The 23,088-nt window shown below is 40.1% G+C and overlaps 1 protein-coding gene and 1 long non-coding RNA gene across 5 annotated transcripts in view; one reads left to right on the top strand and one right to left on the bottom strand.

Annotated features, from left to right (window-relative positions):
• The window catches only part of magi3a (membrane associated guanylate kinase, WW and PDZ domain containing 3a), a 151,155-nt gene that overhangs the window by 105,346 nt on the left and 22,721 nt on the right, over positions 1-23,088 (bottom strand). The gene's annotated exons all lie outside the window — the stretch shown is intronic.
• Positions 93-8,755, top strand: LOC111947668 (uncharacterized). The gene is made up of 2 exons (XR_013657435.1): positions 93-232; positions 8,567-8,755. It is a non-coding gene; the product is annotated as an uncharacterized LOC111947668 (long non-coding RNA).

The raw sequence follows: 23,088 nt of genomic DNA, 5'->3' as shown, positions 1-23,088 counted from the left end.
CACCCGATTTTGAATTCTGTCACTTATCCACCCTCTTCCAGGTTACAATCTTCCCTCTGCACAAAAGGACAGAGATGTGATGGCCAACAGGGACATGGGGCTCATTTAGGAGGCATCACAGGATGAATTCTGAAGGTGTCGACTGAGCCTTTCTGAAGAGTACGTTGGGATCTGAAGAACTCTGACATGTCCTCTGCTCCGAGTGCTCACTTGATGACTCACCATCAAAAAGGTGAGAAAGCAACTCCTGCTGAAAAACCTGATAGACCCACTCTGATGAAAATCTTGTTTTTGGTGTTCTCAACATATTCTTGTGACATTTTGCTGTTGACGGAGGACATGTATAAAGAAAAGTAAGCTGATAATTGGATTTATGTAGCTTCTTAAGTTGCTATCTGATCGGTCCGTCAGAGCTAGTTTAGGTCACTTTCAGTCGTTTCGATGGAGGTTCTCATTTAAGTGTTGACAAGTGTAACACTTTGGACATGCGCGAGCTGCAGGTGCATCTGTCTTGAACTCGCTGAGGCGTGCCTCTCTGCAGGAGTCGAGGTCAAGCATTCAGAACAGCAGCATATCCGTGTGATCACCACGCTCTACACGGGGGCGACACAAAAGAGATGCATGTCACGAGGAAGAGGACTATAGAGTCAGCTGCCAAGCTCATGTTATATCATGGCCTTTCAAAATGTGTCACAATCTATTATTTTTTTCCCTCTTTGAGTAGTGACCTTCACAAAAATGACAAGCCCTTGTGCCAAAGCGAGATAGGCTTTAACACTCAGCTGGTAATTAAAGCTTTGGCTCTGTAGGACGAGTCCTCCAAAACCTTACAATGGGGATGAGTTCGCTCGGGCTGAAAGCTGGAGCAGCATTAGGAGACAGCAAACAAGATGAACCTAATGATGGTCATTTTACTGCAAATTGAGCAAAGAATGCTGCTGCAAGTACTTCAGATACTGCCCAGTACTTCAGATTGCAGATTAATAGGAGTTCTTTGATGGAAGCTGTTGGGAACGCAAACAGACAGTCTAATTGGATCAAGTGATACACTAAGTCACGTAATCCGCAATTTTATCACTATGATTCACAACCCAGTAGACAGAAGAGAAAAAGAAACATCAGCGTCTTTGGTGGCAGAATGCTGGCACTTTCATACTGGTAGGGCTTTTTCTGATCAGGATTTGTTTCCAAGGATATTGTGTAAAATGACCTAAACTTTGGTGCAAAACAAACAAGGTAACCCTGATCTGCTTAAGTTAACCCTAAAGTGAACCAAGATCCTCAATCTAAACAATCGAGGGCATCAATTATGTAAGTGCTGCGTATTACAAGTTTCAGCCCACGGTTAAAAAAATTTACAAGTGAGAATTCTAAAATAGTTGGAAAATATTTATTCTTTTAACAGTGGAGATGTTGGAGGAGACACCTAAACATGACACGTTCTGTGACATACCGGAACTTCTAACACTAATCCTTACATGACCAAAGTGAATCAGCTGTTTCAGACGCGGGGGAAAGCAGCTTTTTGTTCCGGCTTTGCACCGACATGCAACTCACTACAGACGTAAAGTGTTGCATAAGGGCGCAAAGCTGCTTTTCTCACCTTCAGAATCCACTGGAATAACATAAATTGTTTAAATGGCTAAAGAGTTTTAGTAGTGGAAAGAAGGTAAACACTGTAGCTAAAGCTCTGGGGTTAAAGGATTTAACAGGTTCAACAATGTGATGTATGAGGAGCTACAGGGATCCATGACTATGTTATCAGAGGGTAAGTGGGCTAACCAGTTTTTCATTTTCATGCTTGGAGTGAATGACTTTTTGAAGCCTTTAGGTCTGCATCGGTCTTTAGTTGGCTTCTAAGAAGATAAGAAGATATGAAATTTAAAAGCATTCTCTGCCCAATTGACCCAAGTCAACATAACTATCCTAGTGCGTGGGGAATCCAGTTGACAATCATTAGATTTAATGGGTTCATTGTGTCATGTGTGTACTGTGTACAAAAAGGTCTACTCTACTGAATTTATAAATTTAAATCTTAATAAGTTTGACCTAGCTGTGTATGGGTTTTTTTTTGGTCTTTTTGCCTTCATTTTTATTGCTTGAACTAAACCAATAACCCAAACCAAATCTAGCTTTGTGAAGACAAAGAGGTGGGTGAAGTTAAAATAACTGTTGAAAAAACCAACGTATGTGCTACCTTTTAATGGAAGCAAATCCCAGATGTTTCATTAGTATCTCAAAACAAAAGGGTGCAACATGTCTGCCAACTACATGAAAAGGGGCGTAGAGGTCCCAATGAGGCTGGAGATAAAAGTATCCACCTAAATGTAAGAATGTGGGCGTTTTTTGGCAAGATAGTCATTGGCAGTCGGTGTGTACAACAGAAAATCCCAATCCCTTGTCCTCAAGATCTACCAGCTTGCTCATTGTTATCCATTTTTCCAACTTGTTGCTGTTTCTCAAGATCAGGAATCTTTAGTCAAGCAGAATCTGGATTCATCTGACCCGGGTAATTGCTATTTAGTGGAGCAGAGAATTCTAGAAATCCAGTGGAGTGGCAGCCCTGGTGTATGGTGGGGTTTGAGTAAAAAAATGTGCTTTGGCTTCAGAATTCTCGCTCCAGCATCATGGTGTTGGTAACAAAGCGTGACATCTATTTAAACAAAAAAAGTCTGGTGAATGGTAATTCTACTCTAATGTGTGAAAGTTCCAAATTCAGTTTGATTCTTTTTGAAGACTATGAATAGACCCACAAAGGTTGAAGGCTTTCCAATTATGAGAGAGGATCAGATCAGCAGCTTTAAAGTGATTAGGTGTGGTGTCAGTGGCCTGTGGAGGCCCGAGCAAACAGGAGACAGCCAGCAGAATGAAGCTGTTTGGGGCAAAGAAGAGCTCCAGAGGCTTTGCAGCTACACCTCTGAGTCTGCTCTGGCCTGATGCGATACACTGTTACACCACGAGTTAATCTGAAGTCACACAAAATGGAACCAAGAGTCCTCATTCTCAGGTAATGACGCCAAGCATCAAAACCCACCTTCTTCGAGAAACTACTAATGACTAAAAAGCAGGATGCAAGACGACACGAAGCCTTTCCATGAACCAGCCTTCTTCCTCAGAGAGAAGCAATGCAGCTCATTACAAAGCCAGGAAGGAAAAATATAGCAGGGGAACAGTTATGTGACACCTGGATACCGACTCTGTTAACCAAAACAAGTCAGCTATGCTGCACCCATACAACAAGCATTTACCACACAACCTCTGGATTTCTGCACACTGAAGTAATGTAGTTCATTTACAGCAATTAATTGCAAAAAATGTATAAATCTACAAATTAGTAACTAAATAAAACCCTATTTTTTTTCTTGATTACAGTTGTTTATGTAACCATTTTCTTGCAAAGAAAACCAGAAAAATCTTCTTCCTATCTCAACAATTTCATGTAAGATATATATCACTTTATAGAATATATACTTTATTCCTACATGAGAAACAGAACTTGAAAGTTCAATTATGAAACTTTTCAAACTTAAACTTTTGACTCAATTTTTTATTTAAAAAAAACACAGATCCCTTAAACCACATTATAATTAATTTAATGAACGTTGCATGAAATAAAACTGTGTATTAACCACACAAAAGAAACAGAATTAATCAAAACTATTTTTAACAAGATTTTTTGAATACATTTTGTAAATTTAACTCAAAAGCAGATTTGAGAATAACATTAATTGAAACCAGTAAACTCCAATGTCTAGAGATCCTTGTACTTCCCAAAGACAAGGAATACATCTTAAGCATCTTAAGCTGCTTCACACTGCCCTCTGTAACATGTGTTCAACGAGTGTTTGAGCTTCCACGTTCAAAACTCTTTTATTTGTGCATAGCTAAGCAGATTTTTATGACCGCTTTTGGGCTCTACAAACAAAACGTGAGGCAATTGAACGCGCGTTGCAAGTTAAACGAGGTCGACCTTTGACCAATTAGGAACTCGGATTTGGTAGCAATGAATGGATGAAGTCCCCTTTGATTCACGAAAGTGCCAACTGTTTGGAAATTATTTAAGTAAGCAAGGTTTACTCCCGGCCGGAATTATACAAGTCTTTCATTTATCAGAACAGAGCTGTGAAAGAGAAAGATTAGCAAGATTATCCGACATTTTGCACTAAGCCTCCCAAAACTGCTGTTGGTTTGTAAATGTTTAAACAATTGATAAATATTTTACTGTAAACAAAATTAATTTGTACATATGTCTGCTTAATAAAGACTTATTTTTAAGTTTTGCACAATAATTTGCCACATATTTTCTTTTCTTTTAAAATTCCACATCGGTCAGTCTTCTGAACGATTACCCTTCCAACATTTACCAGGTGATCTCATCTTAAAGAGATCCCTTCCATCCCCTGTGGCCTCTGTAACCACACACACACGAGAACATTAACGTCTCAGCTTTACTTTATGCAATAAAGTTCAGCAATAAATGCGGTAAGTGGGGAAATGGGAGTAGGAAATGTTGACCCAACTTATTGTGACGTGAACAGTTTTATGGTTAGCCCAAAATGCAGGGTACTTAACCTAAATGAGCTTGAATAAAGCTTCCGTAAAAGAAGAAGTCATAATCTGAGGTCTTTAAAAAAACACACACACACACACCATAAGATACACAAAGGAGAAAGAAAATTCCACTTTAGATTCTATGGCCAATACGAACATTCGGTTCTAACGTTAATGAGGAGGAACAGATACTGTGTCTGTAATGACACAATTATCTCGGTCATTTGGCATTTCCGTCCAACACCTCTTTAAAAACATATCAGCCATTAGCCTGGGGATGGGGAGCCCAACTGAAAGAGGTCAACGGTGTACTTCCAGTATTCAAGAGATGCAGACAGTTTGTTGTCAAGACGCACAGTTGTCGAGATGCAGGAAAGGGCAAGGGGGGGGGGGGGGGAGAGGGCTGCGAATAGGAAAAAAACGTGAGGAACAGGCATCAAAATCGAGGAAATTACCCGTCATATGGAGCTCGTGCCCTTTCTCCTTTCAGCAGCTCTAACAGGAAAGGCTGGAAGGTGTGGGAGTGCTTTAAGATGTTAGAGTGGACAGCAGTTTTATTTGACTGGATTGTCAACAAGATGGTTCTAGATGAGCTACAGGGTTGAGAAGTACACCTTTCTGCAAAATGCCAGGTTTTTCTTACTTAAAAGCATAACACCATTAATGATCCATGCTAAATTTCAAAACCAAGGTATAATCAAGCAGAAAGACCAGTGCGACAGGTAAGCACCAGCTCCCACCAGGCCTCTGATTTGTTCCTACCTGAGTTTAAGCCCCAGGGCTGCTTGCCAGTGCAACTTTTAAAATTAATTGAAGTGAAGGCTGCTTTCAACCTAGTTTTAGTAAAGAGACAGAAACTAAAAAACCTATGCAGAGCCACTGAAAATAACACTGTACTCTTTTTGTTTTGGTTCTTTTTTGAATGCATCACATTAGGCAAAATCACTATAGAGGTTAACTACAATATCATCAAGTACAGTGTACTTACTGTAACTCACTGTAAAAATCTGGCTGTGCGTCTTCAAAGGGTTCAGGCCCAGATACCATGTGCTAGTTCTTTGCCAGCACTTCTTGACCCCGGCTCCTCTCCGTTTGAAGTTTCCTCCAATTAGTCGTGATACGTATCAGCTCAATGCAGCAGCTTTTTCCTCCACAACAGCGCCCTACTGTAAGATCGAACGGACCATCAAAAAAGTAAGGCCTTCTGGTATATAATTGCGCCTCAATAAATGACGCTATTTCACCACCGACTGGATCAATGCTGCCCAGAAAGTTACGAATCGCAATCGATGTGGCCTTTGTGCGACTGGACCTGTTCGCGAGGCGTGGTGTGTGGCGCAACAGACAGATGCCTGAGGAGAGAGGTGCGTGGAGAAAATGTTTGTGGTGCGGCAGGAAGGGAAAGAGGGAAGGATTGTGACGCGGTATTGATCCAAGCTGGAAACAAGTCCAAGGTGCAATAATCTGCAGGGGCAAAAGATGTCAAATTGATTGCTTCCATCGTGTCAGACAAAAGAAACTATTATGGGAGTTTGCATGTAAAAAAAAAAAAAGAAAGAACTACAGGATTACATGCAAAGTGACACGAGCGGATTGGAACACGATGATAAAACTTGTAGAATAGCATGTCTCCAGAGTGCTTACGGCTTACAAAAGCTGCATTTTTACATCATGAATCAGTTGAGATTGGATTTCATGTCAAACTAACTGACAAATAGAGTTATGTAACAATATTTCAATAGGCGTGCATCATCCGTGCTCGGAGAGCAGTGCAGTCATGCTCCAGCTGCTGTGTGGACTGACAGTTTCTCAGCGGGGCAGCTAAATCACTGGCTTTTGCAGAAAGTAGAAAAATGTCCAGGGGTGGACTGTAAACACAACAGGTCACCGACATTCAAAGATTAAAAAAATTTCAGCCCCACTCCGTTCTTTCGTATGTTTCACGTCTCATCTGACAGACTCGGAAGAATGTGTTTGAATAAAACAGGCATGGGCAATATTTAAGAAAATCAAAGGAAAATGCTTACAGTATAAAGCAAACATCTGTTACATTGTTTCAGCTTGCATCTGCTCTTGCTGGCAGTTTTTGCTTCCCATTAGAGCAGACCACAGATGATGCACAGTCACAGATGGGGAATGATGTTGACCAGATTGCGTCTCTGAACCCTTTTAAAAAAAAAAAAAAAAAAAAGGGTTCAACTTTAATCCTGCATCCTACGGGGTTTTTTTTTCTTTTCTGTAAGTGCCTTGAAGGAAATTAGCCTAATCTATGACAAATCCGGTTGGGATTGCTCTCATACGCTTTATACACCCCCCACCCAGCTTCATTTTTACTACATGCAAACACACATATCTTTTGTTCTCATGCTTCACCAACTATGGCCTCAAGCCATCAATCTAAAAGGCGGAGTTAGTCAGCCGGGACTCAACTTCATTACACAAGAACTGCATTAGAAAAGCAAGAAAAGTAATCCCTTTAAGATTTTAAAGTGGGGAAAAATGCCTTCCATTCATAAATGGTAGTTTAAAACTATGTTTGGTAGCATTTGTCAGCCAACCTCAAAATCATACTTCACACCTTTTAAAAGCATCATCTATATCAGTGATTACCAAGCTAAAGGTTTTATATCCACTTCACAGATAAACTCCTACCTGAAAAAGGGACTTTGTGTACATTTAAGTAGGCCCTTGTGCTCCAAATTGGTAAAAGCATCTTTACATTAGCTGATCGAATACTTGTAGTTCAGGTGAAACAGATAAAGATGAGAAAAATGTCATAAGGCATGTTCCTAAAAGACCAATCGAACTTTCTTTCAAATTGCACTTGATGACAATGAAGAGTCCGCGAAAGCACTTTCTGGATGAATGAGTAATACTAAAAGCATAGGGAAAAACCACAACATCATCAAAAACATCTTAAAACATGAGAAAAAAGACACAATACTGGGATTTAACGCTGGAGATGTCCACGGCAACAAATAAATAACACCCACTTTGACATTACATATACCTATGTTCACGCTTGGAAACGTATTCGTGTGGCCTCTTAAAATGAAAGCTCTATGTAAATGCACATACATGAGCATTTCCAGCTTCCGAGTTCTAAACTCTCATGTTTATGCGTCACTATGCAAGTCAAGTTTTGAGTCTGTTTTTTGACTCAATGTACAAAATGCGCAGCCATTGAACACGCGTCAAAAGTGAAACCAGTTGAACTTTGACCAGTCAGGGATTCGGATTTGGTAGTGATGCATGGGTAGCGCATTTTTCAAAACACAGACGTACCAACTGTTTGAAAACTGGCTTTTCATATGTCATGGTTTGGGTTTCTTTGTATTGGTTTTTGCTTTCCATCTTGTTTCTGTTATGTTTGAGTTCTGTTTCCTGTTTTATTTTGAAATGTTTCCTGTTTTGTCATGGTTTTGAGTTTTACTTCCCTACTCCCAATCTCTCCTGATCATGTTCACCTGTGTCTTGTCAGTGATATTTGTATTTAAGTCTTGTCTCTGCCTTCCTCTTGTGCTGGTCCATTACCGTCTCTTCCCTGTCCATCTTCCCACAGTAAGCCCACTGTTAGTTTGGGTTTTGTTACCCTGCTCTGCAGCACTAAGTTAATAAACCCCTTGCCCTGGAACCGTGTGCCTCCCGTCTCTGCATTGCGGGTCTTTCATGGTCACCAGCCCTCCCTACCTGACACATATGGCTTTGAACGATATGCAACACATCACCAACGCAACACAGAATCACAGAATGAGCTGATTTACATTACCACTGTAAAGTGTTGTATATCAGCACAAGTGTTATGGTGCCGCCAGGGTTCCCCTCCTCCCCCTTCTCTGCAGATTGGATCCAGCTGTCGGCATTCTCCTCATCACACGCACCTGTATTTAAGATGGCTCCGGTTCACTACTCATCGCCAGCTCGTTGCCCTCTATGGTGCATTCATGGTCTACCTAAGCTCTTCCCTAGTTTTGTGTTTGCCTTCGACTTATCCAAACTCTCGCTCTGCCTACAGGGATCACGCTACCTCTGGTGCCGACCTGGATCTAATCATTAGATCCTCTGCCTCAAGTCCTCAAGATTCCAAGCCACGATCTCACTCAGACTTCTTCCAGCAACCACGTCAAGCCTGTTCGCCCAACACCGCGACTCGTAAGCCACATCACCCCCGAAGAAGGATCCTCCGAAGAAACTCACCTCTCTCTATGCCTTACGCCTCCGGTGACGGCTCCTCAGCCAGCCTCTCGACTGATCCATAGACTCTGAATTAAATCCCTTAACTCCTCTTCCAGTGTTTGTCTTTCCGGGTTTCAGCACTTGGGTCTGTTCGCATCCTAGCCAAGCATGACAACAAGGCTGTTTTATTACGTTGACTCCATAAAAGGTTCCAGAGTTACTGTAGTTATGGTGAACTAAAATAGTATTTCTGTTTTCAAACTTGATTCCATTTATTACTAGGTCAAAAATGCTGGTTTCAGGCCCCCCCCTGACCTTTTTGCTTTTGACTAACAGATTAGAATAAAAATTTGTTGATCCCTAGCAGGAAAGTCCAACTGCCCAGTGGCTTAAGCAATAAAAGATAAATAAATAAGTTGATATAATTGTTTGAATAAAGCGCAGTTGAATACTAAATGTGTTCAGTCAATCCGAATCCGGAGCCGTCCGATTCTGCTGATCAGCAGCGAGTTTTCATAGCTGGAAAACAAGCAGTGGTAAGTCTCAAGACCTGCGGTTAGGCAGCCCTGATGTGGGCAAATAAAACAAGATGATTATGGGTTTGGGAACCATTCTCCTTTAAAATCTCCTAAATGTACAGCGTGTTTAACAAAATCACCTTCTAAAAACTTATTGTTCGTTTTACTATGACACTGTTCTGGTGCCCCCTTTGTCCTCATCTTTACCTTTTTTTCTGTCCCTAAACTGTCCCAGTTTCCAGCACTTAACCTCTTATGACAAACCACAAAAGTGTTTCCTCCCTCATAAAAACTGCAGAAAGGGATAAGGCAGGAGGACTTCTGCTGTGGCGTCTCCCCTGGGACTATGGCCGGCAACCAGACTGCTGTGGTCAAAGCCAGGGCATAACAGACGACAAGGGAGACAAGCAATCCAGACAGAGGGGGGAAGAAACACTTGGGACAAAGCCCCGTACAGTACCCCTCTGAACTCTCAGTTAAACTTTTAAACTTTAATGTTTAGGTTAATCAGTCTCCGAAAAAAGAGAAGAAAAAAAAACATATTTATGATTGAAACTTAAGATCATTTTTGTCATCTCACTAATCCCGCACTGACTCTGTGACTTAAAGCTGTGGAGGGGCTCCGGCCATCTGTTGCATGACTCACTGCAGCTTATCAGAGGTCAGTCACGTCTTCTTAAAATCACTGAGGGTACGGCAGCACTGGGGGATTGGGAAGACTAAACTTTTAAGGCTCTTAAAATTCGGCACACAATTGCAGTTTGTGTCCCCCAAAACATTTGCTCTCGCCCCACTTTTGAGACTTCATCTGGATCGATAGGTAACTGGGTTGGGAGGTTTCGGCATAGGAATGTCATATGGCATCACAAAGTGTGTTGGACAGGCCCATTGTTGTTGAACTGCAGGCAGCAGACGGAGAGGAGTGGGCGGGACAACAGTGTTGCCACGGAGGGATCTCTTCATAAATAACATCCCACAGAGGGAAGACAGCAAGCTGGAGAAGGGGGCTGGTACCGTCTTCTCTAGCTGACGCACAGAAACAAGGTCTCTCTGATCCTCGCCAACAAAGTCTCCAGCAGAGCTCAGCTTTCACCTGAATATTCTGCATATAGATTAGGCTGAAGTGGGCCCAAATTCTCCACAAGTTTATAGAATTTTAATGGACCCCTCTGAAAACCTGAAACTAAAGCAAAACTTCAGGACTTTAGAAAACATGTCAAAGCACAGAAAACAGATGAACAAAGTAATGACAGACTATCAGAACATTTTAAATACTTTAAGTTTGAAATATCATCAATATTAATAAACAAAAATTCTTAAAAAGAGAGTTTAAAAATACATAGAAGTTTTTAACAGACTTAACCGCAACAAAAAGATTAAAAAATTAAAATAAGGAACCAGTAAGAGCCTAAAAACAACAGTAGGAGGGGCCTAACCCATAATCTAAAACAACAATGAATAAGTTATTACTGGGACAGAAAATCACAACTAAAGTTCTTTTCTAAAAAATTTGAGACAGATATTTCATTAAAGGTGAAGTCACATATACAAGTTGACCTGTATGAATGCTGCCCACTGTGGCTTGTCCGGACCTGTGGAGGGTCATACAGAGGAGCGACTGATTCAAAGATGTTGCGGTTCTCTTGAGGCTTCTTGAAAATGCAATGTATGATTGTCATCTGTGTGGCAAGTGTACCATAAAGTATTCGTAAAGCTAAGGTAAGTTGCACGCACTAATGGACAGGTGGCGCTTTCCTACAGTGCTCTTTTGGCACACAATGGTTGTTAGTAAAGCATTACAACTAGGTAAAGGCTTTCTCCAGGCAAATAATGGGCAAACCTGTCCAGGGCACACAGGTTCACTTATCACACGAACACCAATTACAGGCCCCTTAAGCAATCTGCAGGATTTGGGGATGGTTGTAAAATTGCATCTCACATATTTCACCCTTATTTTGTGCGTTGTGTAAGTTTGCCACAATCCATTGCTCGCAGCAGGTTTGACCATTATTTTACCCGCAGTCAGCTCGTTTCTAGCCATCAGGGCAGTAGTGAATAAGCCATAAGGAACTTCAAGAGATTTTAAAATCAAACTCATGGAAGAGAAGGTTGACGCAGAACTGATGACTTAAGTTATTACATTTCCCTTTCAGAAGAATTTGATCTACAGTACCTAGATTTAAAATAGCCAAAAGCTTTAGAAATTAGCAGACAGGGAAACCTTTTTTGCATTGAAGTCAGTCAGGGAAGCCAGCTAAAGTTTTTAAAGTTAGAAGACGTTTAAGAGCAACTCGAAAAATAACCCTGTTTGTGGTTCAAATATATTAATTGAGTTGAGTTAAACGCATGAAACTGATCGATTTATTGCAAAAAGTCAAGAGTTCTCAGTACAATCCTCTGTGGGACACCAAATTTTAAACCAGAGTTGTTACACTGAGGACTAATGAGGATTGAAGTGTGTTTCTCCCTAATCTTGGAAGATAAACACACATGAAACCAAAAAACCCATTTGCTACTGTGCTGAGATTCAATAAAACCATGACTAAACCGCATCTTTTATTGGTTGTAAGGCTGCAGTATGAATCACAAAGACAGCTGTGGAAGTTGTGGTTTATTACTAAAAATCACACTAGAAACTTATTTTAAATGCTATTGTTTTTAAAGAATAAAAAAAAAAATACTGAAAATAACACCTTAATTGACAAAAGCAGCATCCATAATACAATATCTATTCAGGGTAGCTTAAACAAAAAAAGCACTTCTCCAATCCTAATGATAAAGAGCATTAAAATAAATCTTAGGAGGATGAGTAGACAGCAAAATATTTTAGTCAACACTTTATATTCTTTTTTTTGCTTTTAACATATTTGGAAGGAAAAGCTTATTTTTCCCTCGTCAGTAAAGTAGTGCACGGTTCATCTCCTAGACCGCTCAAAGCTCTCTAAGGCTCAGCTGCTTGGAGTACCTTCACTGATCATTTGGAAAGCGGAGCTTTGATGAATGCCAAACCTTTGACTAATGCAAATTAGGAAAATATAAGATACCTATACTTCCATGCAGCAGGCCTTGTTTTTAATTTTCCTTGGACTACACAACAAACCTGGAAAAAGCCTAAAGCCCTCTTGTTCAGAGGTGTTGTGACCAGCCAGGTTTTCCCCGCTGATTAGCTCCCTCTGCTTAGATTCTACGCAGTGACTATGCAGCCACCAAGTACGGATTCAAACTTTGAACAAGCTAGAAAAAAAATTAAAAAGCATTTTTGAGTACTGTTTCAGATGGTCTGCTTTTATCCGTCTGTGTACATGAGGGACGAAAAGAAAGAGGTTGGCTGAGCTGAGGGCTGACAGCTGTGGGAGGGTCTGGACGTAGGTAGATAAAGATATCGGAGTTTGCACACACACACTAACCGAGGCTGGAATTCTGTCTGCCCTCCAGCTTCTGTTGGTGCATTTTGAGTGAAATTTCATAGTACATGGGTTAAAGACAGGAGAGCAGTGCAGAAATCCAATCAAAACCACAGAAGTCAACCACGCCCCCCCACCAATGCTAAATGTTAATCGTCTCTTGCAGGGTCGGATCACAAATGGACAGTTTGTATAAAAATAAGCTTTGAAATGTAATCATTACCCTGTGTCTGCATTGGGCTTCCAAAGTATTACAAAACAGGATGGGCAGTAAGATTTGCTTCATTTGAGTGGAAAGTCTAAAACAATTGGAGTCATTTTTTTTCTTTTTAAAGCAAAGAGGAAGAGGACAAACCCATCTGGACAATGTTGCATAGCAATAGCTCCTTGTTTGGTGGCAGTATAGCGGAAAACTAGAAGTTACTGTGTCAGACAAAAAAAAACAGCGAGTACACATAGTGCCAGCCTATATTAGCCCCCAACGCTTTGTCAGAAATGGACTGGTTTGATTTATTTCCACTATAAATACAAAAATAATAAGATTCTTTCTCCATTTGCTTTACATACTCTCTTTGATCCCTTTATTATCTCTATTTTTCACGGATGGACAACTTAAAGCCTTCAGGGTATCTGTCCTACTTCCTCTCCGACCACTCATATTCTTGCAACTTCTGAATGGCTAAAACACACGATCAAGGAAATCAACAGAGGGTAAAAATCTGGGAAACAAGTAGGACAGTGACCCTCGAGGCCTGGAGTTATCTATACCTGCTGCAGGTTTAAAAATAAAAAAGCTGTTCCTCTAGTGAGAAAATGGTGATCCAGTTATAAACACACACCAAAGTTAACTTGTTTGGTCTACACCAGAGTTAAAAAGGACTTTCCCTTTACGCCTCCCAAAAGGAAGCAAAAAAGACAAAAAGTTCACAAATATTTGGAGATGTCACAGCGTGACACTTCTGCAAATGTATCAAAATGTGTAACAGGAGTCACAGTGGCATTCTTCTGTCCTTCTTCCTAACCTGCCGAATCCCTTTCAGGGCCAAGGGGTCGCTGAAACCCCTCCCAGGTACTGTTGGGTGAAGGCGGAATTCACCCTGGATAAGTTACTCGTTTGTCGCAGGGTCACACAACAACACACACACACTCACGTGCACATCCAAAAGACAAAATAGAACCACCTATTAACCTACAAAGCCTGATTTTGGATTGTAGGAGGAAGTTGGAATTCCCAGAGAAATCCCACATAATTAACCACTACTTCACCATACAACCCCACATTGGCGTTGAATTTAGAAAATTCTGTAAATTTCTGTCAAATTTTTGTTCACGCTAGGCAAACTAGCAAGAGTCATCAACCATCAATCAATTCTGTCTCCATTCAGCTACAGTTTATTTGTCGTGGGTCACTAACCTCCTTACAAATGTCTTACATTTGATAGACTTTACAAAATGGTATTTAGATTTAGGACGCAGGTTTATAATTTTTAAAAATTATAATTTTATAAATTCTAACTTAAAAAACACAAAATGTGAACACTAAAGGAGCGAGGTTCCCTAACTTCAAAGATGATAGAATGTCCAACAATGGTTTTAAGGGATTTTTTGGACACTGCCACACAACTGCCATAAATTAATCTAACATTGTGTAATTTTGAAGCTCTAACTTCACTGTCCAATTATCCCAGTGCTAAATTCACCATTTCTTTGGCGTTCTAACTACCAGACATGATTTCTCTATTTGTGCCTTCATGAAGACACCATTAAGAAGAGATTCGGAGAACCCTTTTTCCTCTTTAAAATGTTGATGTTTGGCATTGACAAACCAACAGATGTGTTGCACAAAGACGAATGACGGTTTACTGCGGTGTCAATCTTTCACGTCGCCAACATTATACCAGATGTGTTGCTGCCAAACAGTGCAACAACATTATTTTTGCTCTTGTCTCTATGCATCACCCTCACCATGGCGACAGCTCATCTGCTTTAATATTATGACTTAAGGCTATAGCAGTGTATGATTCTAAATGTAGCGGTAATTTACGCCACAGCTGGAATATGACAGAAAACACAAAACATGAACATTGCTTTGTTTGCCGTCTTAGTACTGTTTATGTTCCGAGTTGTCAATCAAGGCCTAATTCATTACTAGCCTGCTATGCTTAGTGATTGTTTCAGTCATTCAGGCATGGTTTGCTGCCTAATAATGCACCCAAGAGCCATGTAAAAATAATGGTTTATGCTCAGTTTATGCAAACATTTTAAATAAATGAGACAACTATCCAAGGTAGTACTCCACCCTAAAATTCAATCCAAAAATCACAAACACACTTCTGCAAGTGTATCTTAAACCTAACAATGACTTGGCTCTGTGCTCCCTGGACTGTAAAATACATGGATGCTTGTCTGGGCGGGGCCTGTATGTTCATTTGAGTCTGGATTAAGTCATGCCCCAGCTGGGTTCCAGCAGAGTGCCGCTAAGCACACTCCTGTTGTTCTTTGACCCCCAAAGACAAGGCTCGGGCAGGCACGCACTGCGCCACAAACCCCTTGCTGACTTAGCCAACCCTCTGGCACTCCCACAGGCACGTACGAAAACACACAACCTCTTCAGAGGGTTTCCTCTCTCCCTGAAGTCTGAACAGGAATCAAGAGAACAATAGGCTTCACAAGCCCATTCTTGACTCCCTCCTTTACTCCAGAGAGAAATTTCCTTTGGCTGTGTAATTACTGTCAGTGAATAATAACTCCCCTGAGCATTACAAATCCTGAAACCTTGACTGAGAGACAAGTTCTTCAGTCTGAAGCCAGAAATTTTGTTGGGGATTTTGGTGCATTCAGACACATGAGGGTCATATAGCCTGATCCAACCAATGACACAGAGGGGGGGGTCGATCAAATTTGGTCAGTTTCTTACACATGTGTTGTATTACAACATGTAACAACCAAGTAAAATAAATACATTAGTTCCCACCTACAGGCCTAAAATGTGTCCTTCAGTGTGCTTCAACTGTGACGTCACAAAACCAGACAAAAACAGATTTATACTACATTCACTTTTACGGCCACATCACAGCATTTGCTTAAAATTATGTGTGCATGCGTGTATCAAGTGCAGTCTATATTAAAACATATATATCTATATTAATTCATTTCTTAATTTCTAAGAACAAAAACATGAAAATCAATAGAGACAGCCATACATTATAAATATCATTTTAAGTATTGTATGATATTTTCATTCTTCACGATTCACTTCAAAGACTCCAAACAATCCTTTTGTTAATTTGCTAATAAGCAAGTAACGATTAAGTCAAACCTTTCAGTTGGCTTATACTAAGCTTAATATAATGTAAAAAAATAAATCCTTCTTTAATAAGCACTAGGTCCATTTGACACTTTTAACATAGATCTAACAGTAGGGATGAAACTATACACTTTCGATTTTGGTTTCAATGGCGTAACATTTGGTTCTGTTTTAAACAGAGTTGTGGAATCCCTAGTAGCCCAATTTGTATTTAAAAGGTAACGCTTTGGCTTCCACCTGAGACTAGGGCTGGGTAACACTAATGAATTTCAGAATCAATTCGATTCCATTCACCAGAGCTTGGATTGATTCATTCGATCCACCCAATTTGATTTGTTTCAATTAATTAAGAATCTACACAGTTTACACATTTAGATATATTTGTATAGAAATACAACAACAATCTTTATATGTTTCAATACTAATAATAATCTGATACAGTTCACAGTTTTAATTTATAAATGAAATAATAAACCAATGGAATGTTAAAACCATACACTGTTACTTGGTATCTCAAATGGAGAAGCTCCAACAAAAATGTGCAGCTCATTAACTTTGTAAAGTCTCTATCATGGCTCATTTTACAAAATAAATGTTCTGCCTTCCCTGGAGGGCGTTTCAGTTTGGCCACTAGGTGGACCAAACCTCTCCAAATAGGATCACAAATGGTTACTTTAAAAAAAAGCTTCCATAAAAGAGGAAATTCATGCATGTGAGTATGCACAACTGTTAATTAGTCAGCAATATATGTTTAGGTCGACCGAGCGTTGGCTTTACCGGTCCTATAGGAAATTCCATCATATAAGCATCAAGCTTTCGATTTTACTGCGGTTGTTGTCAAAATTACACAGTAAATGTATCAGAGTATATTAGTAATGTTTCATGAAATTTCTGATTGTGCTTTGTAAACTGTCTAGCAGTTTTGCAGTTGTACACCATGATTGTTTCAATGCTTGATCTCGCCAAATCTCACAAAATCTCATGAGATTAGCATTAGGTCACTGAAAAAAGAATGGCATAAAAGATGGATCTCCATTCTTATGGATCGATTAATGATTGAATAAGCTAGAATCGATTCAGATCAGATTTTATCAACCCAGCCCTACCTGAGACCATTTTGATATATGTAGTTTCTGGAACCAGATACAAATCACCAAATAACTTAAAAAAGCTTATTGGGTTTGAGTTCAGCAAATTTTGAAAAACAACGCAAGAAAAACAAAACATACTTCAGTTTGGAGTTTGTTCAGGAATTTCTTTATTTCTTATTTCTATGGTTTAATAGATTGGGGAGAGATGTGATTGACTGGTGACCTTTAGATCTCGAGCTGTACAATAGCTTCAGTGGGTGCATTTGTCCCCCAAAGAGTTACGATATACAAAATGAAGCCTGATGATAGATCTACATGCTAACTATGTCCACCTCAATAATGTCCAAAAAGTAGGCAACTGGGCAAGGCAAAGTAAGTCAATAAACAAACCAAACAGCTGGTTTTAAAGGAAAAAAAAAATTCTCTTACAGTTATAAATAATAGAAAACAAAGTCATAAACCTCAGATTGTGCAACAAATAATTTTGAAACTAGACATTAAAAAAAGTTTGAGTGCAAAATCTGACGCTTTTAACATAGGTGTCAATAGGAAATTGCTCCTGTTTGAAACGAAATCTAGAGGTCTTGAGAAAATACGACTATCTATTTAGTGAATAATCAGGGTTCATCCAGGTAATTTCTGGTTAATCCTGAGTTGATTAAAGCTAAAAAACTGACTATATCTTAAAAAAAAAGAAAAAAAAAGAAGCTCATATATATAATAAGAAGCCAATAGCTTTTGATATTAACATGCATGAACTTTAGTTAATAGCAGAAGTATAAGGAAAGTAATGACATCTCTATGTTCTCAATATCTGTGTTTAACATTTAATAGTTGCGACTAGAATTACTTTTATCGCAAGTCATGTTTAAAACCTGGCATAATGCAAGATTCCCTAATAAAGTTAACAGTGTTCAAAAATATTTTTTTCTGGAAAAAAGCCTCATCGATTCTCCTTTAGAGCCATTGGACAAATACGTTCATTAGTCTCTGTGTTATTTGTTTTCACAGCTACATAAGTTCCTTTCAGTTATTCACTTGAACATTTTTGATTTAAAAGAAAAATCTAGAATTGAAAAAAAAACAACAACCTTAGAATCAAATCAAAGCTCCTTGAAACAAACAGGTTTTGATAAACGCCGTTTTAAATAACTTGACACCATCTTTTCCTTACAGGACCTCCATGGAGGGACTTTGGAGAACAAGGTCTCCGTGTTTGTAGGCAACAGCATTAGCCCAATGCCCAGCATGTGACCAGCAATCCAAAGCAGATCATTTCGATGAATGCCCCACATGCTGAACTGCTGCTCAGTTGCTGCCGCGACCGGCAGACGGGGTAAGAAGTAAACGCGCTCTGGGGTCACATGTTGCCATCACGCCACTTTGTCTGCGATTGCCTAATCCTAAATAATAGAGACTCATAGCAATCAAGAGACTTGCCATCTGTTCAGCAAAGGCAGAGAATAAAGCCCATACAAAACAATGACGTGTGAAGGCAATATTTATGGCCCTGGAACAAGAAGGCTGAAAACACCACAGTATTTCTTAGTGGTGGTTGGGTCATTTCAGCAATAAAATAGTTATGTTCAGAAAAGCTTTGTCTTTTGCTCAATAATGACTAGGGTTAGGAGTTCTAAAGATTTTCAGCTGTAAAAGATATTTTACATAGTTATACCTTATAAATTCAGATGATCACCAGAGTTTTAACTACGGCTCAGTTCTAACCCATTAATCTAAAGAACAAGTTTACACAGATTCTTCGGGGGAAAAATGTCTTAATTGGGTTCTTTGAGTAATGCACAAATTTAGGGGAATAATTCCAGAAACATAAGGGATGAAGAGGATTTTCATTTTCTCCATATTCAAGTAGATAGTGGTCAAGATGTCTCCAAACAGAAGGATGCTGCTCCTTGGCTGCACCTATGAGTGGTCGTAAGAGCCCCGAAGCTACTAGTTTTGTCCAGCTTGTCATTTTCCAAACATGGTTCAATCCTTAATGGAGTCTCAGGGTTACTGGAGTCTATCCCACCTGCTGTTAGGCGAAGACAGGGTACACACCCTGGACAGGTCGCCAGTCCATTGCAGGGTGCTAGTTTTGACCCTGTTGGATTATTCCTGATAAATTACTTAAAATTCCTGGGAGGGGGGGTCATAAGAAACATTAGATTGGCTCCATTGTCTCCAGGAGTAGAACTGCTTACATCTGCTTTTTAGAACCAATTGATCTAAAATTTTATCAAGCCAATTCGTGTGCATCTAATCAGAACAGAGGAATGCCACATTAATTCCATTCAAAGCGAATGGGACTGCATAAGGATATAAGCAACCTCTGCTAGGAGAAAATGTGCCAACTGTGGACCAAATCAAAAAAGAAAATAATGATAGAGAGTCAATGACAACAAAATTTCATCATCCACATGTGCTAAAGAACAATAAAATGTTTAGAACAAATTCAGAAACATGAAACTGCCATTAATTTAAAATGTTTGTTTGAAAAAAAAAAAGATAAAAAAGTTGGTAAATATGGTCGAAGTTCCTGGTTGCCAAACATCTGCGATACAATTTTTTCCAAATTTGACCCATTCTAATCATCATCTGCTCACAGCCATACGCTGGAAACACTTCCAATGCCACTGTTGGTTGCAAGAACTGGGTCCCATTTTTTAAAGGGGAATTGAACCTTTAAAAATGTAAGGCCAATTTGGAGGGTATGAGGAGTACAGAAATTGTTCATATACAACATTCATGAAAAAAATGTTAAAATAACTAAAAAGAATAACAAAAAGATCATTTTGTATGTGATTGTACATTTTTTCACCAAGATGTTTTAAGGATCCACAATTCAGCACTGCATGTTAAGAGTAAGCTTGGTTTCCAAAAATTCTATGAGAATTAGCACTTTTTACAAAATGCAATTTACAAAAGGGGTAGTAACTCAACAAAACAATAACTGTATTTAAAGAGAAAGTACAAAAGTGCCCCAAGGAGGACCCAAGGGTAACTGTATTTTCTGGACACAGCGGATTATAAGGCACACGTCAATAAAAGGTCTATTGTCAAACTTTGTTGAATGTTTTCGAACCGTCTTTGGGAGTGACCAGGACGACAAGGAACCAGAATGAGAACATCAGACATATTAGAGGTTTTGACATGAGGGTAGCTGGCGTTGGAGCAGAGGATGCAGAAAACGGGGTTAGATGGAGGTCGTTGATTCACTGTGGTGACCCCTGAAGGAAAAAGCCAAAACGAAAAGAAGATGACGCAGTAGGACCCGAAGGCTGTTACAAATAATTGTAAAGCAGCAAGGTTCCTAAAAAAATGGACTTAAATGTTGGTGTCTTTTTGCAGGCATGTTCAGTGGCAGGAGATAAATGTAAGTGAACCAATGCAAAGATGAAGTATGGTGGGCCTGGCTCAACACTACCTACATGATGGTCTTTGCAGAAAGTTACACATGCAGCACAGAAATCTTTACAGTTCTAAGCCAGTTCTGGACACTAATATTCTGTGAGGCGAAAGACAGAATGCTGGCGTTGGGAATCTATTCGCAGCGCCATGTGGTAGCGCTAATCAGTCTGTAAGCTAAACATCATACACTAAAGTTCAGATCAGAGTCCAATGACAATCACTTTCCAGCTTAATAACCATAGGAGAAAAGACAGACACAGCAGAGTATCTGAAGTTACACTAATCAGCCCTTGATTGTTGTGGCATTTAAAAGTAAAAATTATCTCCAACTGGTTGTAATTTGGTGAGGCTGCAGATTTCTTGGTGAACTTCCCATCCTCCACTGACAGCAGACAGAGAGGCTGACCTCTTCCTAGATGGGGTGTTGGTCTTTTTCTGTAACCTTCTGCCTCTCTACTGTCATCTTTTCTCCTCCAGCTATCGCTCTTGTCAGTTTATTTTTTTCACCTCTTTCACTCCATTAATCCTCTTCTGCTCTAAACCGAGCAGCCTTTGACTGTAAAATGTCAAAGGCCGCCCCTTCGATATTTTTCCTGAGGCAGGCCTTCCCACTGAAAAGCTGGACGCATTCAACGCTCCTCTACCTCTAAAAGACGAGGCAGACATTGCTTCGGGAGTGCAGTGCAAATATGAAAAGCCAAAGCATTGCCTGTTTTAGAGGGTTTGTCCATGAAATCCTACTGTATGGTGCATTTGGAGCCCTGCTGCAGACCCAGTGTCATGACTAGCGGGAAAACAGACCCAAACGCTGGAACCCGGAAGAATACACATGCGAGTAGGTGATGGATAATGAGTTTTAATGTTCGGTTCTAGGTTTTGTAGATGTTTGGGCGGAGTAGTCACGTCCGAGAGATTCCCACGAGGAAGATTGAAGGTGTCTGCAGCCCGTGGCGTCACTGGTGGATTAGCTTGAATCGGCGGCGGTTTGTGGTGCGGCTTCAATCGGCAGAGGCTCGTTGGTGTGACCGGAAGAATTCTGAGGCTTGGTTCCAGAAGCGAAGATGACTCAGGCGCCCAGTCGTAGTAACGGATTCCATAGAGGAGCAACGATCTGGCACTGGAGACTGGTCCTGGATCCCCTTATGAAGGCAGGCGGCTGATGAGGTGAGTGGACGCAGCTGTGATGAGTCAGGAGCCAAGCAGAGAGGGGAGGGGGAGGAGTCTGACAGAGGCACCATGACACCCAGGTCTTCAAGATCTACCATCTAGCTTGTATTTTATCCCCTACTACCCCATTTGCTGCAGAGTGTCTAGATCAGGGGTTCCCAATACAGGGGTTGACATAGCCCAGAAATTTGCACTGGCCCACAGGGCCAGTAGTTTTTGAAACTTACTGGCCCTGCCTGAAAGTTACTGGCCCGACACCGCGCATAGCGGGACCCGCCGCTCCGCAGGTGCTTGCAACTTTAGGGGGGTCCGGGGGCATGCCCCCCCGGAAACTTTTAATATGGTGCAATTTGGTGCATTCTGGTGACATCACTTATTTCTACACTTTTCAATGACTGAAAATAGACCATATCAAACTTAAATCTGCTCTAGTCTGTTTCAGATGTGTTGAAGAGAGCACTGCAGTGTAGTAGGTAACACTAGTTCAGAAGTTTTCATGCTGCTTCTAACGGCAAATATCACAATAAATCATAAACCTTAAATGTGTTAAAACAATCTAATGGCAGCTTGAACCATTTAACGAATCAAATAAATCCCTTAATGCATTTGACCAATCGGATGGACGCCTTCACATTGTTGACCAATCAGATGAAGCCCTGTTATGTTAGATGTTTGTAACCTATGTCAACGTGGGTCATTTGGAGTATAATTTTTAAACTGGGAATGGTTATTTGGTTATTTTGCTGTTTGTTTATATACCGCAAATTATATCGTTATCGCAATTTTAATCTCTGATATCGCATATCGCGAGTTTTCCTCATATTGTGCAGGTCTAACTGAGATCATTCAGCTAACTAGAAATACTTACTGCTTACAGTGTTGTAAAGAAAAACAAAATTAAGTAGTTTAACATTTTACTGCATTTGAGTCTGAGATTCAGGTATTTGGAGTTGCCTTTGATTCTTTGACATTCAGCTTAAAGCTTAGTGCATACAGTTTCATCTTCAATGCATTCATTAAATATCTTGCTGTCCATAGTACTAATTCCACCCGTCACTCCATCTAACATATTCCTATTCCTGCCATGTCTTCCACATCTCTGACATGCTTCAGTGTCTCTTCAGTGACTGTGTCGGATTTATAATCAAATGTAATAATAACCCACTGGCTTGTGCCTTCGTTGTTGCTGTTTAACATTGTTTTGTATTGAATTGTTACATTCAATAAAGTTTGAAAAAAAAAAGTAGTGAGCGCGTGCCGCGTGGTGCTCGGCAGCGAAAGCCGCGCGCGCGCAGGCGGGAGAGAAGGAGAAGTGATCAAAGGTTTCCCATAGAAACCCTTGAAGTCTGAACACAGGACTAGCAGAAAAACTACATTATGAAGACGAGGTAAATCTACACGTTTTCGCAAAATTTACTTTATTGAAAAAGGTGAAGAATATATAAACCGTTAGAAATTTTAGTGGC

Source organism: Oryzias latipes, chromosome 7, assembly GCF_053564925.1.
Source record: "Oryzias latipes strain Hd-rR chromosome 7, Olatipes_Hd-rR_3.1".
Lineage (NCBI taxonomy): Eukaryota > Metazoa > Chordata > Actinopteri > Beloniformes > Adrianichthyidae > Oryzias > Oryzias latipes.
The sequence above is the reverse complement of the archived record's forward strand: the minus strand, read 5'-3'. Positions and strand labels throughout refer to the sequence as shown.